The sequence below is a fragment of the Cydia amplana genome, chromosome 15 (genome assembly GCF_948474715.1).
Source record: "Cydia amplana chromosome 15, ilCydAmpl1.1, whole genome shotgun sequence".
NCBI lineage: Eukaryota > Metazoa > Arthropoda > Insecta > Lepidoptera > Tortricidae > Cydia > Cydia amplana.
This window is the reverse complement of record NC_086083.1, coordinates 15,829,314-15,847,246: the sequence shown is the minus strand read 5'-3', so window position 1 is coordinate 15,847,246 and position 17,933 is coordinate 15,829,314. Positions and strand designations below refer to the sequence as shown.

The following is a 17,933-nucleotide window of genomic DNA, read 5'->3' as shown; positions in this document are numbered from 1 at the left end:
TATTAGGGAGTTTGATGGATACCTTAAAGAACAATACAGGGTGTTTGGCACATGTACCGACAAAAATTTTTGGGGGGTTTGTGGTGTCATTTCCTTCCCTTTCTTCCTTGGAACCTTGGTCCTAGGAGCCACGGATCTGGAGATACGATTTTTTTATTTTTTTTCATAAATCATCCAAAATCTGATTTTCGAAGCCCCATAACTTTTTTTTATGGTCTTAAATGCATACTTTGTTAGTCTTACATTAGGCCTGTCTGCTTTCAAATACTAGTTTTTTGTTACAAATTTTAGTTTGAAATCTGAGGGTAGTCACATTTTAAGTGGCGTCACGGAAGTGCATGGTTGTGCTGCGTCGGTCAATTGTTAACTACGTACGTTGTGTTTGCTACGTTGCTATTATTGACTTTTGTTACCGTTGTTTTAATTTTGCTATTGTCATGCCTAACTACACTAACGAAGAGTACGCTGATATGCTGATGGCATATGGCAAAGCCGATGGTGTTGCTCGGGAAGCTCAAAGGGTCTATCAAGCGAAATTTCCAAATCGAAGATTACCCCACCACACCACATTTTCGGTGACTTATCGACGTTTGAGGGAGACTGGAAACTTAAATTTTCAAGAGCCTCGAGTTAATGTGAGGCAACATAATGTAGTAGTCGACGAAGAAATACTTCAAGCTTTTGAAGATAATCCAACTACAAGCATTCGCGTCGTTGCTCGTGCACTTAACATAACGATTTGGAAAGTGTGGTCGGTTCTTCGGGCTAATGACAAACATGCTTTTCATTACACTCCGGTCCAAGGTAAGGAATGTTTGATTCTAACCGCTTTGTACTTTAATTAATAAGTAATGGAGAGGCAGTGAGATGAAAGTTAGTTAATAAATGAAACTGCCACAGTCTTCAATTTAGGTTTTATTGTTAAAGGTCTCCAAGAAGGCGATCCCGGTAGACGGTTTGAATTTTGTCAGTTTTTGATGCACACCGACGTCGATGACATCCAGTTTTTACAACGAATTTTGTGGACGGATGAATCCTGTTTTAATCGAGAAGGCATAACGAATCTGCATAATTTGCATCATTGGTCATCTAAAGATCAAAATCCTCACGTAAAGAGACCGACTAGTTTTCAACAAAAATTTAGTGTCAATGTTTGGGCTGGTGTGATAGGGAGACGTCTCATCGGACCACACTACTTACCAGCTCGACTAAGTGGGCCTGTTTACTTAGAATTCTTAGAAACTGTATTGCCGGAGCTACTACAAGATGATGAAGTTGTAGATGAAGATGTGCCGATTGTATTCCAGCATGACGGTTGCCCGGCACATTTCCAGAGAGATGTTCGGGAGCACCTCAACAACTCCTTTCCAAATTCATGGATAGGCAGAGGCGGCCCCATCCCTTGGCCTGCTCGATCTCCAGACCTAACTCCGTTGGATTTTTACGTCTGGGGAAGAGCTAAGGAATTAGTTTATTCCACGGAAGTTCCTACAAGAGAAGTGTTGGTAGAAAGAATAAACGCCGCATTTCAAACCATGAAATGGTGCTAGCTACGACAACGGATGAAATTAGAAAAAGGTGTCGGGCGTGTATGCGGGAGAGAGGACAACAGTTCGAACAAAATTTACGATGAATTAATTTACTTACCTACGAATCTTAATTTCCATGTCTGTCTTTTTTATCCTTTTGATTAAAATCTGATTTGCAAAGCCTTTTTTTATTGAAGTCATAAACCAAAGACCTTTAAATAAAAAGAGCTCTCCAATTGATGTTAGTTTTTTTTTCATTTCATTTAGAAGTGCAGATGTTCAGTTTATTTGTAATGAAAAAGATCCATGTGTTCGTTTTATGCTGTAATTTGTAATAAAAATCTAGTAATTTTAGAAGCAGACAGGCCTAATGTAAGACGCATTTAAGACCATACAAACAATGCATTTAAGACCATACAAACAATGCATTTAAGACCATACAAAAAAAGTTATGGGGCTTCGAAAATCAGATTTTGGATGATTTATGAAAAAAAATAAAAAAATCGTATCTCCAGATCCGTGGCTCCTAGCACCAAGGTTCCAAGGAAGAAAGGGAAGGAAATGACACCACAAACCCCCCAAAAAATTTTGTCGGTACATGTGCCAAACACCCTGTATATCCACCGGAAACAAGATCCTCTGGCGTGGTGGCATATGAAACGGGATAAATATCCACGCGTGTACCTGTATACGAAACGAAGACATTATTGTATATTCATCGCTTATCCAAGAGTGTGAACAGTTGTGGTTATTTATTCAGCAATATTTTTACGAAATTCAACTCCCATCCGATGAAATATTCGGCCAAGTGGCCATTTTTATAAAAGCTATGAAGGAGAAAAAAAAATTGTCCACAAATTGACACGATGAGGCATTGTTCTAATGGTGTCATGTCAGTTCAAGTACTTCAAGTACAACTAAAGGACACTGTTGAAAGTTTTCTATACCGTAATATAGTCCTACTTTGCTCCTAGGGTGGTAACTATGCTCCATAAAAAAAAGTTTAGTTCCGTTACAGACGAAAACTCTTGTTAACTTTGTAAATTTAAATGATTTTATTGGGTAACGTAAGATTTCACCTTGCAACACTGGTGGGATGGATTGTCAAAAGTTGAAATATTTTGACAGTAGCTGTCAAAACTTCAGAACGCGTGGATGCAACCGATTATGTTTATGCAGAAAATCTGTTTGAATCTTGAAAATCTCTGAATGAATTTAGGTAAGTGTTTTATTATTTCATTTAGAACTTCATTAAGTATTTGAGAGCATGATATTTTAGTGATTGCTACAATAGTTTCGAAAATAATAAAAACTTTCGAGGACAGTCTTACTATGCACATATTTTTCGGGATATTTTGCTCCAGGAATATCTGGGAAAGGCCCTACAATATCGGCCATGCAAAGATCTATCAAAAATAGGAAATGGCCAAAACCCAAAGATGAAATTACGTACAAATGGGCGGACGTCTTAGGATGTTAGGATGCATAAACGTTCCCAAAAAAGTAGGAAGACGAGAGTTTTATTCTATTCCTGAACTAGACCACTTTATGGGGTGTTTAAGTTTTTTTTTTTTTTACGAAGTTTTCCTTTTGTTTTGTTTAGAAAACCTGATCACATAAGTCTACAGAACATGCGGTGACTATGCGAACCAAATTGGTTGCATCTGCCCTCGACAGTGGACAGGCTTGTGTTGGGGTGTTCTTGGACTTGGCGAAAGCCTTCGACACCGTGTCGCATCGCATCCTGTTGAAGAAGATGGAGAGTAGTGGAATAAGAGGCCTGGCTCTGGACTGGTTCCGCAGCTACCTGCGGGAGAGATCGCTAGTGGTAAAGGTGGTTGACTGTATTAGCGAACCCAAGCCAGTCAACTTCGGTGTGCCTCAGGGTAGCATCCTCGACCCTACACTGTTCCTAATATACCTCAATGATTTGAGTGCGTTAAACCTTAACAAGGCAGAGCTCATATGCTACGCGGACGATACGGCTTTAATCTTTAGAGGCACCTCCTGGGACACTGTATACGCTGATGTTGAGAAGGGAATGGCAGTGGTCACAAAATGGCTGAACGATAATTTGCTGACCCTCAACTCTGACAAAACTAACTTCATTTGCTTCCACAAGACGGCCGCGTCCTCACCGGAATCCAGTCCACCCATTAAGGTACACAAGTGCAACTCGACTAACACAAACGACTCTAGGACATGTGAATGCGGGACAATACGAAGGGTCACCTCTCTCAAATATCTAGGCGTCGCCCTAGATGAGAGGCTGACATTTTGCGACCATATATCGTACACTGCCAAGAGAGTTAGGAAGCTTATTATGGTCATGAAAAAAATGTAAATAATAATAATAGTAATAAATTAAAACAAGAGATAACAAATAATTAAATAAAATACTATGTATAATGCATGAACTTGCTTTCTAGTAAAATAATAATAATAGTAAATAATTTGTTATTCTGTCAATCAAAAATATACCTGCAACTTTTAATCTAATTAATTCTGAAATTACATCTTATCTTCATATTCATAAGCGAACTTGTTAATTATTTATGTAATGTATAAACTGTAACTATAGTGCGTCAAGCAAATCTTGTCAGTAGCAATGTACTGCAAATTAAAGTAGGGTAACACCATGTAACACTCAAAGAGCACAATTGCGCTAGGAAAAGCAGCAATGTACATCGAACCAAAACGTCTTTATTTTTCCGCCCTTAATACGTCAGTTCGAGTGAATTATCATAACCTCAAATTTTAGTAATGTTTACCGTCAACGAGCATGATTGTACATTGTAGGCACCTTAGCTTTGCTTTAGGTCATGCATAATCTTCGTATTTAATGGTGACAGCAGAAATTTCTCTTGAAATAGAAACGATTCAGAATGTAAACAATAAGATGATGGCTGTCATTCACGATCCACATTCCACAGATAACACACAGATGACACGCGATTTAGGAATTATTTGAACACAGTGTTGCTAACCCGCGATTTTTCAAATTTGCCGCCTTTTACTATTGACAAGATTTGGTTGATCCAGTATATATAAACTATTTAAATTTAATGTACTACTACATATTTAATGGCTCTTAACATAATGCGTAAACGTGGAGTCACGGGACAGGCTTAGCCTAGTGTGATCCACAAAATTGATACATATTGGTGGCGCTACTGCGCCAAAATTCCCTTTCGACCTTTTTTAAAATGAAAACTCTACGGTGACTGGCCACCTAGACATGACGCTGACATACTGACAACAGACTTCATTCTTAAAATAATTACCGCAAAGATACACAGAAACGATTTAATTTATTATTCCGCCTTTCCGCATATAAATATAATATAACCCGCTAAATATCGCTCCCGCCGCATATTGATACTCGTAACAAGAAACCGTCAAGATTTAGTGGACAAGGACTACGGACGAACGGGGTAAGTCATCTGCGAGTATAAATTTCCTTTTAGAACCGCCTCGCAGTATCGGCTCCAGCTCCCGGAATTTCCCGTGTCAAAATTCTAAAAGTCTACGACTATCTTATCACATATGTAATTGCCTGATTTCAAAAATAAAATTTTACTTTACTTTACCTTTTACTTTTTAGGTTTCTTTATGTGTTGTTTACGTTTGGCAACAGTTACCTGATCTTTTGTTTTGTTTGTAGAGGTAAGCTACCTGATCTCTTTAGTTTAAATGTTGCAATTAATAGCAATAATTTGCCAAATGTTAACGTTAAATTATTAACGTTGATTTTTATGATACCTCTTGTTTAATTATAAGAAAGAATTATTACAATTTAAGACTAATTGCAATGCAACTAGAAAGTACGCGATTGATCTCAATAAAAATAAAATGTGATTCTGAACCAAATTGTGTTTTTCTGTTTCACCAATAATCATCGAGCAGACCATTGATAACTAAAACACGTTAATCAATGCTCCAGTGCAGAAATAAAGCAGGTTACAAGGAAAGATTGTCTTGGAGCAAAGTTTCCCGCCTCATACAGATTACTTTGCTCCAAAAAATAAGTTCAAAAAAATCTAAAATATCAACTAAACTGCAACAAAATTCAAGCTAAAATAAAGGCAATGAGTACATATTTCCGATAAAATAATTACCAGTACCATAACTTTATATTTATAAAATATGCGATGCAATTCGTAAAAGTGGAGCCAATTTTGGAGCGAAGTAGGACCATATTACACACTTAAACACAAATTCCTCCGATTCTTTTGACAACACTGATACCTGCAGTAATGTCAATGTAGACTGACGTCACCAGTCAATGCATGATTGTCGTAATCTCTACGCCTTATGGGATGGGGTGATTTCGAGAACCATTATGAGGTCCTCGAGTAGGAAATAGATGAAAAGAAGATCGACTACTTCTTGGAGGATATCTATAGGTACGAAAACCAAACCTATGAAAGACGTTATTAAAGCGGATTTGCTGAACTTAATTCATAAAATAACTGAAGCGAAGAGTTCCGTCAAAGGGTCTAGCCGCATTCAGATCAGATTGGGTTTTCAGATCAGATTGGGTTAGGAATGGGCCCATTATTAAGCTACAGATTACAGCAAAAAGTCTCATATTACTGTTATCAAAACATTACTTTGTCTCACTTATGTGACCTTATTTCAAAGGGATGTTATGATAGCAGTACTACACTAGTAATTTTATTAGGAAATAGTCTTAATGTAGATAAGCTTAGCATAGATAAGTTGATGTCTACTTTAAATATTATTGAAAAATCTGGTGTGGGCAAAATCATTCTATGTGCACTGCCTTATGCAGAGAATATGTCTTATGACTATAATAGTAAAATAGCACACTACAATTCTTTGATGTACCATGCCATATCTGTCAATAAAATGTACCATTTCTTTGACTTAAATAAATTCATTGAACGCTTCATGCTAGCTCCAAGGAAGGTATTTTTGCCAAAGAAATATTTTGTATACCTAGTGGATTTATTGGCCTTTAATATTGAGCCAAATAAATTTAGTAGTGTTATAGCTAATTCTCAGTCAGCTGACAAAGTCAAGGACCCCGTGCCACATTTAAACTAGGTTGTAAGACAGCGGAAAAACGCCTGAGTATGAACATTATTCACCAGAATATTCAGGGTTTTTCCAGCAAAGAATTAGAAATAGGTTTATTTTTAGATAATAATAATGTTGAAGTTATGTGTATTACTGAACATTGGCTGAAACATGGACAGTTTTTATTTGATTTTGTTAACTTTAAATTAGTCAGTTTTTTTGCTAGAAAGTCTGCTGTTCATGGTGGTTCCCTGATAATTGTTAAAAATTGCATGAAATCTAAAGAGCGTAAAGATATTGTAAATTATTCCATAGAAAGAGTTATAGAAATTTCCTGTGTAGAATTAGAAAAATATATTATTGTTTGTGTTTATAGACCACCATCAGCTGACTTCAGCACATTTGAAACTACAATGGAAAGTGTGCTGAAGTTAGTATGTAAGGGCCAAAAACATGTTATAGTCTGTGGAGATTTTAATGTTAACTTGCTCGAGTCCTCTAGTAATACTCTTAAAATGCTGTGTTTGTTTAAATCATTCAATTTATTTAACTTGTTTCTTGAACCTACCCGGGTAGGGGTAACTAGTGCAACATGTCTGGATAATATATTTTGTAATTGTGAATGTATAGATAAGCAAATATTTAACTGTTTTCATTCTGATCATAGCGGTCAAAGGGCTGTTTTCTTAAGCGATATTCATGATACTCCACAAACAATAACATACAGACCCATTACTAGTAGTCGCTTGGAATCATTCAAAAATGAAATTCAAAAAAATCTCTGTATGTTACCATTTTCACATTATAACTGTAATAGTCTGTATGAAGATGTTTTTAGTGTAATTCTTTATAATTTTAATCAAAATTTCAAGGAGAAAACTATTAGTGGGTCAAAAACAAAAACTAGAACAAAGTTTAGTGAATGGGCTACTGCAGGCATTTATAAAAGTAGAAAAAGGCTTTATGAACTTTATGGTGAGAGAGAGCTGAACAAAAATTCTGATTTCCTGGACTATGTAAGGAACTACTCAAAAATCTTCAAGAGAGTGTGTGTAACAGCCAAGACAAACTATACAAGTTCTAAACTGAAAGTGTCGGACAACAAAGTGAAGACAACATGGAATATTATAAATAGGGAAGCTGGTAAATGTAAATCACGCGATTGTCAAGTCAATATTGTCTCGGATAAACAACTTACCATGTCAAACAACGATGTTGCCTCGGCATTCGAAGATTATTTTTCTAAAATAGCTATTAATACCACGAAATGTCTACATTCATCTTCGTCTCGAGCTCATTCCTTACTTTGCGCTAATGTTAAGAAATGTAATATTAACTTTGAGTTTAGTCAAGTAGATTCAGCAAATATTGTTAAAACATTCAAGTCACTCAATTTAAAGAAAACGGAAGATTTATGGGGAACATCAGTTCGAGTCATTAGTCATGTCATAGACGTAATAGCGCCTTACTTAGCCGTAATTTATAATATTTCAATTTCACAAGGCGTCTTTCCAGATCTTATGAAATATAGTAAAGTCATTCCTCTTTTTAAATCTGGTGACTCGAGTAATATGGCTAATTTCCGACCAATATCAATACTTCCTGTACTAAGTAAAGTTTTTGAAAAATTAATGTTAAATGATCTACTGGGTCACTTCAACAGACATACTTTACTTACAAGCAATCAGTTTGGTTTCACAAAGGGCCGTTCCACGACCGATGCTGCTTCGGTACTCATTAAACATATTTATAATATTTGGGAAAATTCTTGTGATGCAATTGGCATATTTTGTGATCTTTCTAAAGCATTTGATTGTGTGGATCATGGAACGCTCATTTTGAAATTAGAACACTATGGTCTGTCAGAAAATGCCCTAAACTTTATGTCTTCTTACCTTAGCAATAGAACACAAACAGTTGTTGTAAACAAAACCCAGTCTAGCGGAGCTGTAGTCCAATTAGGAGTGCCGCAAGGTTCTATTTTGGGTCCATTCCTGTTTTTGGTTTATATAAATGATTTGCCATGTATAGTAGAAAATCTTTGTGAAATAGTTCTTTTTGCTGATGACACATCATTACTTTTTAAGGTTGATCGGAAATCTACCGATTATAGTGTAATTAACAGCACACTCGTTAATGTACTTAACTGGTTTACTATGAACAATTTGCTTCTTAATGCTAAGAAAACCAAATGTATTAGATTTTCTTTGCCGAATGTTAAACCAGTCGATACTAAAATACTTTTGAATAATGAATGCTTAGAGATGGTAGATAAAGCTCTGTTTCTTGGTTTAACATTGGACAAAAATCTACAATGGAGTCCTCATATCGGAACACTAGCTAACAAATTAAGTTCGGCCGCTTACGCCGTGAGGAGAATTAGACAACTGACTAATGTTGAAACAGCTCGCCTTGTTTATTATAGTTATTTTCATAGTGTAATGTCATATGGTATTCTGGTTTGGGGCAAAGCAGCTGACATACAGACTATATTTGTCTTACAAAAGAGAGCCATTCGTTCTATATATAACTTAAGAGCGCGTGAATCATTAAGAGAACTTTTCAAAGAAATTAATATTTTAACTGTAGCTTCCCAATACATATATGATAGTATTATTTATGTTATTAAGAATCTAGACTCCTTCACTAAGAATTCTGATGTCCATAACTTTAACACTAGAAATAGAAATAAGCTTGCTATCAGAAAGTTTCGTGTCCGTAAAGTACAAAAGTCATTCGTTGGGCAATGCATTCATTTTTATAACAAGTTACCTGAGAATGCTTTAAGATTACCCTTTCCAGCTCTTAAGAATTACTTAAAAAAGTCATTGATGTTAAAAGCTTATTACAGAGTCGAGGACTACTTGACAGACAAACATGCATGGTCCAAACCAGAAACTAACTAATAAAAAGTAGTAGCAATTAAAAACATTGTATTATGTATAGAGTTATAGGTGACACAGCTCAGGTAAGCAGGAAAGCACATCAAATATTATATGTTGGTAATTAATAATAATCAATCAGATTTATATAATATGTTTTCCCATTTCTTTTAATAACTTTATTTTCTTTTCCTTTTGTAAGAATTTGATATGTTTTCTGAAAGAGCTACGATTTTGTATGATTCCATGTACATATGTATATTTTCTAAATCAAATTTCTATTACACCTTATGTGTATAATTGCATGAATTCTATAGTAATTTAAATTGTATTTTTTCCCTTATTTTCTCGTAATGCATGTTAATTATAAGATGTAATTATTTTTGAAAAGATGTGTCCCGCCGAGTTTGTTGCCGGTCCCATATTGGGATACCCTCCTCCAATTGAGGGGGGATTTAAATCTTCTCGGGGCAGAGGTGTAGGGTTGGAGCCGGTCTACCTAGCTTTATTTGACGTTCATAAGCGCATTGTAATTATGCCTACTTGAATAAACTATCTTTTATCTTTTATCTTATCTTTATTCCTATAGTGAAACTGCCCCTCGCTGAAATGTATAGCTTTCTTTGGTGCGTTTGTTTGTTTTATACTAAGATGTCGTTTTACCAAATTTCAAGCTCAGAATCCTCTTGGTTTTGCTAAAAATTAAAAAAAAGAAAAAAGTTTTTATTTTTTTATAGCTAAACTTATGGTTCGATTTCATTCAAATTTAGATAATTTAGACACCTAATTAATTTATAATTTAATAAGTAATTCATTTATATAAAAAAAATTAAGGTTCTAACTTGTTTACAAGTGCCAAATTTTTTTTTTAAATTTTTTTTAAATTTTTTTTTGTTACTTAAAAGAGGGTGACAACCTCAATTTTTAGTTATTTAGTGCACAATATAACATTGCGCCAAATATATTTTTTCCGAAAAAATCCATTTGTGGCATCAAGGTAAAAATATCTTACATTTGCATACAGGCCGTCTGTCTTACGACCATAGGTACTACGCTAGAAGGACAAGTACCTTTAAGATATTGATATATTTCCCTATCAAAATTACGTCTATATGTTATGTTAATTACGTATGAAATGGCGTGCATATATTGGAATCAATAAATTATTATTTCTGAATAAAAAGGTATAAAACTTCTTACACATATTAAAGTAATAATTTATCATTGATTTTAAACGCCGATAACAAACTTGTATTCGAATTTAAATCTAAACATTTTTGGAATTTGAATTCGGAATATGTGTTTGGAATTTGAATTCGGAATATGTGTTTGGAATTTGAATTCGGAACGCCGTGTTATTTTTAAGCACGATTATTCGAATTCGATTATGCCCGACTGCCGACGACCCTTCATGCCATAGCTCTAAAAAAAAATTAAAACTATTAAACGGGCGGGAACCGTAAAACATTTTCACCATTTGGTAAAAGTTTTCACTTTCACCAGTTGCAAGTATTCTAGAGTGATGGATAAAACAAATGCAATACGTCGATTATTTAAAACGCGTTTTTACATTAAAAGTTTATTTGTTACTTCATATGAAGTAGTGGAGACCCGAATAAGGACATCGGCAGACCCTAACAGAAATCGTAAGTTTCTTACAGTTGTTTATTATAAAAGTACTTTCTTCTAGTAGGCACACGAAAATATTTCAAAAATACGCAGGAAGTTACTTACTAACATTTATTTTGTAGGCGGAAACAGTAAGAGCTGAAATATTTGCACAAATCAACATACCTAGATGCATTCTAGCTGCATTGTACCGTGACGCACTGCCCGATGAAAACGTGTCACTATCGGGTGAAGGAATTTTGATGTTAGAAAAATGGTCGCGATGTGGAACTGACACAGAATACGACGGAAGTGATACAGTAATCTTAAACACCCTATACTGCATTAATTGTGCTGGAAAATTGTATTGTAACGATGATTATATTTAAAGTATGTGTCACTTAAGTAGTCAGTATGATTATAGATTAAATAACTAAATGCATATCCTATATGTATTGCAATACCGAATGTATTTAATGAGAATGAGTAATATAGTATACTCGTAATGATACTGTTATCAGTTTAGTAGAAACATGTAATTCTTAGATATTATTATAATGTCGTCAAACTGTGAACGAAGTAAACGTGATTGCGATTGCTGCAAAATACGATTTTATAAAAGGTCTGGACCTAAGAAAATATTAACTACATGTGAGGATGTAGAATTTTCTCAATTTCCCTGGGTCACGATTTTAAAATAGGTTCTTCCTGCCGAACAAAGGCTTACCGCAAAAAGGTTATTGGGAATTCAAATTATAGTTTAACAAGCGAATCAAGCAGCTCAGATGAAGATACCCCATTTACCATTGTTTTAAAAATGAAAACTGAACCTGAAAGCGTCGTCTTACCATTGAATCGAACATTATCTACTCATCGTTATTGCTTTTTTTGCTTTAAAACAAATACGTTACAAACAGTGCCTAAAACTGCTAGATTAGAAGTTTATGCCAAAAAAACATATTCATACCAAGTGGAAATAGATGCTGCACGACACATTTAATGAATGATCACTTTTATAAAGATGTTTTAGACCAGATCGCCGTTTTTTCGACTACATCGACAGTAAAAGTAACTGAAATAACAGAGCTATTTGGAAGTCTGGCGATTCAGAAACCACTAACGCTTCTTGAAAAAATTGTTACTGAAAACATATCCGACGAACATTTCACTGTAATGACCTGATTTTCCTGGGTAAATGTTAATACTATACTAACTGAATTAGCCTCTCATCAAAGTTGTGCCGACCATAGTGAAATGTTGCCAGCTATTGTCGTGTTTTTAATAAAACTTCGAACCGGAGGCAGCAATAAATTAATCTCTGCGATGCTAGAACTATCAAGAGAGCAAATCATTTCCGAATACGTGTCAAATATTATTACATCTTTTGAAAGCCATTTACTTCCACGTCAGTTTGGCCTCCATGCATTTAGTAGAGAATGGCTTATAGAAAACCACACTTCGGAAATTGCTAGAAAACTTTTTGATGTGAGAAACTGCTTGATACTCATTTGCGACGGCACATACGCCTACCATCAGAAAAGCAATAATAATGAGTATCAACGTAAGTCATATTCTGGGCAAAAAAAAACGCACTTGTGTAAGCCTTTTACTGTTTGCACAACAGATGGATTTATAGTTGACATGCTAGGACCATTCTACGCTACCCAGAATGACGCGAGTATAATGATCAAAATAATAGACAGTTTATCCAACCTTATACGACCGACATATTTGTGTTAGATCGTGGCTTTCGAGACGCAGTACATCTTCTTGAATCAAAAGGCTACCGGGTTAAGATGCCTTCTCTGAAAGGCAAGCGAAAACAATTAACAACTCAAGAAGCTAACTACTCACGGTACGTTACTAAAGTCCGTTGGGTGGTTGAGGCAGTACACGGAGCATTAAAACAGAGATTTAAACTCTTAGATCGGACGCTAGATAACAAGTTGCTTCCTAAGATCAAGAGTTTTTTCCGCATCGGATCATACCTGCTGAATCGTTTTGGAAAACGCCTAAACTCTGATGACATGTCCAGTGAGATTTTTGAAGCAATGAGCCTGAAAAATACCGATGAAAAAAATATGTTAGCAGCTATGGTAGAAGACAAAGGTTGGCTACGGAAAAAACTCCCCTTCCAGACTTTTTCTGCTAAAAACTGTGTTTCTGATTTCCCCCAACTAACAGAATACGAATTAAAGTTGTTATTTACAGGAAGTTACCAATTCAGACAAGCTATTTCGTATTTGGCCGAGGTTCTAGACGAAGATGGAAACATGAATATGGCCTACGTCAAGGATTGCACAAATATCTTTAAAATACAGATACATTCTCGGCATCTGTCTAAAAAGACATATAGATGCTTCATAAAGTATGATGGCGAAAAGAGAGGAGTAGAGGCAATCGACGAATATTGTTGCGAATGTGCAAACGGATTAAGAACAATTGGTTGTTGTTCCTATGTAGCGGCAATCATTTATTACTTGTCACATGGCCGATTTTTGTCCAGAATTCCGCGGCCTAGCCATAAACTCTGTGAACTGTTCAAAAACGAAGGAATAAACGTTAGTATTAATACAGATAGTGATGAGGATGAGTAATTATAAGTCTTGTGTTTAGTTGTAAACTATAGAGTTTTAATAAAATGTACCTTACTGTGTATAAAAAAGTTTCTTTTGATATACCTATATAAATATTTTATTCCAGTATTGCGTATTTACAAAACAAGAATGAAATCTACGTACAACAAAATAACATAATATCTCAACTATCTCTGTGCCTATACCCATATCTTAAAGTATGAACTTGTCTTTTATGCGGCATGTATGTAAATACCTACTAATGGTCGTAAGACGGACGGCCTTTATGCAAATGTAAGATATTTTTACCTTGATGCCACAAATGGATTTTTTCGGAAAAAAATATATTTTGCGCAATGTTATATTGTGCACTAAATAACTAAAAATTGAGGTTGTCACCCTCTTTTAAGTAACAAAAAAAAATTTAAAAAAAATTTAAAAAAAAATTTTGGCACTTGTAAACAAGTTAGAACCTTAATTTTTTTTTTAGAAATGATTTACTATTAGGTGTCTAAAATATCTAAATTTGAATGAAATCGAACCATAAGTTTAGCTATAAAAAAATAAAAACTTTTTCTTTTTTTTTTAATTTTTAGCAAAACCAAGAGGATTCTGAGCTTGAAATTTGGTAAAACGACATCTTAATATAAAACAAACAAACGCACCAAAGAAAGCTATACATTTCAGCGAGGGGCAGTTTCACTATAGGAATGCGGCTAGACCCTTTGACCTTACAGTAACTACCTTACTTTTTTGGATTTTCACTAATTATAGCGAATATCAGCTCAGGTAGGTAATGCATGTTCAATTGTTCATAGGCAAATTCAAATATAGAGATTGTAACTGAGATTGATTGTACAACTAACATCTTGATTGAAAATAAACAGAATAAATTTTAATTTTAATTTTTTTTTAAATAGATCTACCAAATTATAATTCATAAGGTTTAACAGTTTGGGCGAGCCTCAAGATACATTCTGCCCTTAGATCTTTAATTAAATAATAATCAGCGATCAACAGGAATGACTTCAGGTCATCATCGGGACCGGGTACCACTCCTAAGTACATGTACCGTTTCAAATGCTCTGTGTTATCAAATACCAGAATGAACAGTATGTTCTAATGAAACGCTACGACATTGCTGCATGGAGGCATACCTTTCTTCGGGAATTGCAGAGAAACATGCAGCAGGAAAACATATTGTGTATTTGGATGAAGCCTGTAAGGCACAAAAACTACAAGCCTAAAAAATCATGGCGAGGGCCGGGAACAAGTGGTGCAATTGAAAGCATTTCTTCTGGGAAAAGACACATTGTTGTGCATGCTGGGCATGAAAATGGTTCAATTCACTAAACACTCGCGAGTACCGCAATAAGATCATGGGAAAAAAAAATTGATATGTGAAACTCTTAGCGAGTGATAAAGCTGTGGAACTTCAATATATAAAGACGATCAATGGAAAAATAACTGCGCTGTGTGAAGGTGATTTGAAAATACTAGTTTACAGACATTTTATAAGCTTAATTAAGTTATACAGCTCGAGACGGCTTGTTTCGTGAAGCTTAATCGCATCAAAGAAACAGGCTACATTAAAATATTTGTCCAAGCAAGCAAGCAAGCTGCAAGTGTGATGGGGACTTTTGGACCGGGCATAGCACAGAACGGGTTTTAGGTTAGGTTTAGGTAGTTTTAAGTAATATATGTAGGATTTTTGTTAGTTTTGATTGTGACATGTGATTTTATGTATGAATATTGTGTCTTCTTTTATTTATAATTGTAAAAATTGTATTGTAATTTTAATTGAATAAACGCTGTTTCCCTTTATCTGACAATAAATGGACTTTTTGTCCAAGACATTATAATGTAATGTAAATACCGTGTCCCAAACACAATCTTGGTTGCTAAGTATGGTTAATATTAGTTCATTAACCATATCCTCTTTAAAATTAATTTTATGTAATTAATAATGTTTTAACAGGTAGAATTACTGGAAGGTTCTGGCATAATGGTCAACCGACTAAAATTGCACTTTCACACAGAAATTTAAAAAAAAACACACCAGTTGCTAAAGCAGAATTGTTATATATTTAGGATGGATAAATTTAAAATACCCCAGAAGAGTCGCACTCTTTGAAAATTAACGCCAGTCTGCTATCAGCGAGGCGTACGGTAGACGTGGAACGCCAAGACCAGCAATTCAGATAATGCTTAATTCTCTCTCAAACAATACTTTTAAGCAGTATGATACTTCTTACAAACAATGGTGGCTATTTTCTGAACTCCATAAGATTGATGTTTATCACTCTTCTGTACCACTTGTACTCCAATTTTTAACTGAGCGTTTTGAAAGTGGGGCACAATTAATAGTAGTAGGTCAGCTCTATCTCTTCTTATTGGCCCTAGAATAGGATCTGATGATAGGATTAAACGGTTCGTCAAAGGAGTATTCCGATTAAAACCTCCACCGCCAAAATATAACATAACGTGGGATCCCGGCGTTGTTCTCAATTACATAAAAGGGTTGTAGTGGTTGTACCCTAATGAAGCTATAAGCCTAGAACAGCTTACCCATAAAGTAGTGACGTTGCTCGCCTTGACAGGCCACAGGGTCCAAACATTATCTTTGGATATGACATAGTTTCATATATGGAGCACGAAGGATCCAAGATTAAGCTACATGGAAGTAGCAATTTAATAGTAATTAATTTACTATCTTTTCAGGTCGAAACGCTCGTCCAATAATGCCTTCATCCTCATCGGAGGAGGATTCGCTGTCACCGCCGCCTCCAAAAGCGAATGAATTGTTTTACGCGTCAGACTTGTCGAGATAAAAAAGGGTGTAGGTATATTCTCTGTATATCATCAATGTCAGCGCATTATCACAACACTCTAAAAATCCATTAATGTAGAAACAGGTATTTAAGACTATTTCGCTCGCCGATTTTATTACACTTACTTACTGTGATTTTTATACTCTTATGCACAGCGATATATGAAGATCAACACAGACGGTAACGTTTTTCTTCGGCGCGGAGCCCTCCATAGACTGTCCAAATACGAAATTTTACATTGATAGCTAAAAAATTTACGAGTTTTGACAGAATCCCTGATAATAAAACAGGTATCTATACACAAATATCAAAATTTTCCCTTCATGGGTGAATATTCCCAGGAATGTTTCCGAGAGTAGGTAATCATCCCTAAGTGGGAATACCCACAACAAAGAATAATCAGGAAATCCTACTCAGGAAAATCAGAGTATTAACCATATAAACACTGCCAAGGAATTGAATAAGCTAAGAAATTAATAGTCGGAAGGAACTTGAGCCTAAAAGGCATTTTTACCCTAATTTGTATTAAAAAGTTAAGTTATATAATATATTTATACAGCTCGAAACGGCTTGTTCCGTGAAGCTTAATCGCGTCGAGCGAGAAGTAGAAGATCAAAACGTCAATCTAGAGAGACTACAAATATGAAAATGCCCCTATTTTCTTTTCATGGGTGAATTATCCCAGGAATGTTTCCTAGAGTAGTCCTACATAGGGAAATTTCACAGGAACGGCACATCAGGAAATCATACTCAGGAAAAGCAGAGTATATAGACGGTAAAGTTTTTCTTAGGCGCAAAGCGCTCCATATAATTTATGACTGTCCAAATACGAAATTTTACATTGATCGCTATATACAGTTTACGAGTTTTGACAGAATCCCTGATTATAAAACAGGTATATCTATACACAATATTAAAATTTCCCTGTTTTCCCTTCATGGGTGAATATTTCCAGGTATGTTTCCGGGAGTTATCCCTCATTGGAAAGGATGATGGCTTGTTCCGTGAAGCCTAAATGCATCGAGCGGGAAGTAGAAGATCTAAACGTCAATCAAGACAGACTCGACGACTAAGAAATACCGAGAAAATAGTGTGTGCCAAAATTAACCACAATATTTTTTCAGTGGGAGTTTGAATCTGAAGGGGAGCGGTATAAAATCATTAGGTATCGCTGCTACCAAGTTAGTTTACATACTTTACATTAAGGTTTAGCATTCTAATTTTGCGTTAAACGGAGCTAAGTTGTAGTTACTCATACGCCAAAGAAGATTTTTGCTGGATTTTTCCATTATTATCAACATAATCGTGGGCATTAAAACTATATTCAAAAAATGATGATATTCAGTTCAAAATAAGTAAATGTGAAATATGTAAGTATCGGAATACGTCGCCCTTTGAGAAACACAAATCTCCCATTCAAAATAGAGGAAGTAAAAGTTGATGATTTCTGGAGGCATGTATCAA

General features: G+C 35.2%; 1 protein-coding gene and 1 pseudogene across 1 annotated transcript in view; one reads left to right on the top strand and one right to left on the bottom strand.

Annotated features, from left to right (window-relative positions):
* LOC134654661 (zinc finger BED domain-containing protein 4-like) overlaps positions 1-17,933 on the bottom strand; it is a 1,082,235-nt gene that overhangs the window by 781,195 nt on the left and 283,107 nt on the right. The gene's annotated exons all lie outside the window — the stretch shown is intronic.
* On the top strand, positions 11,725-13,714 carry LOC134654891 (uncharacterized; annotated as a pseudogene).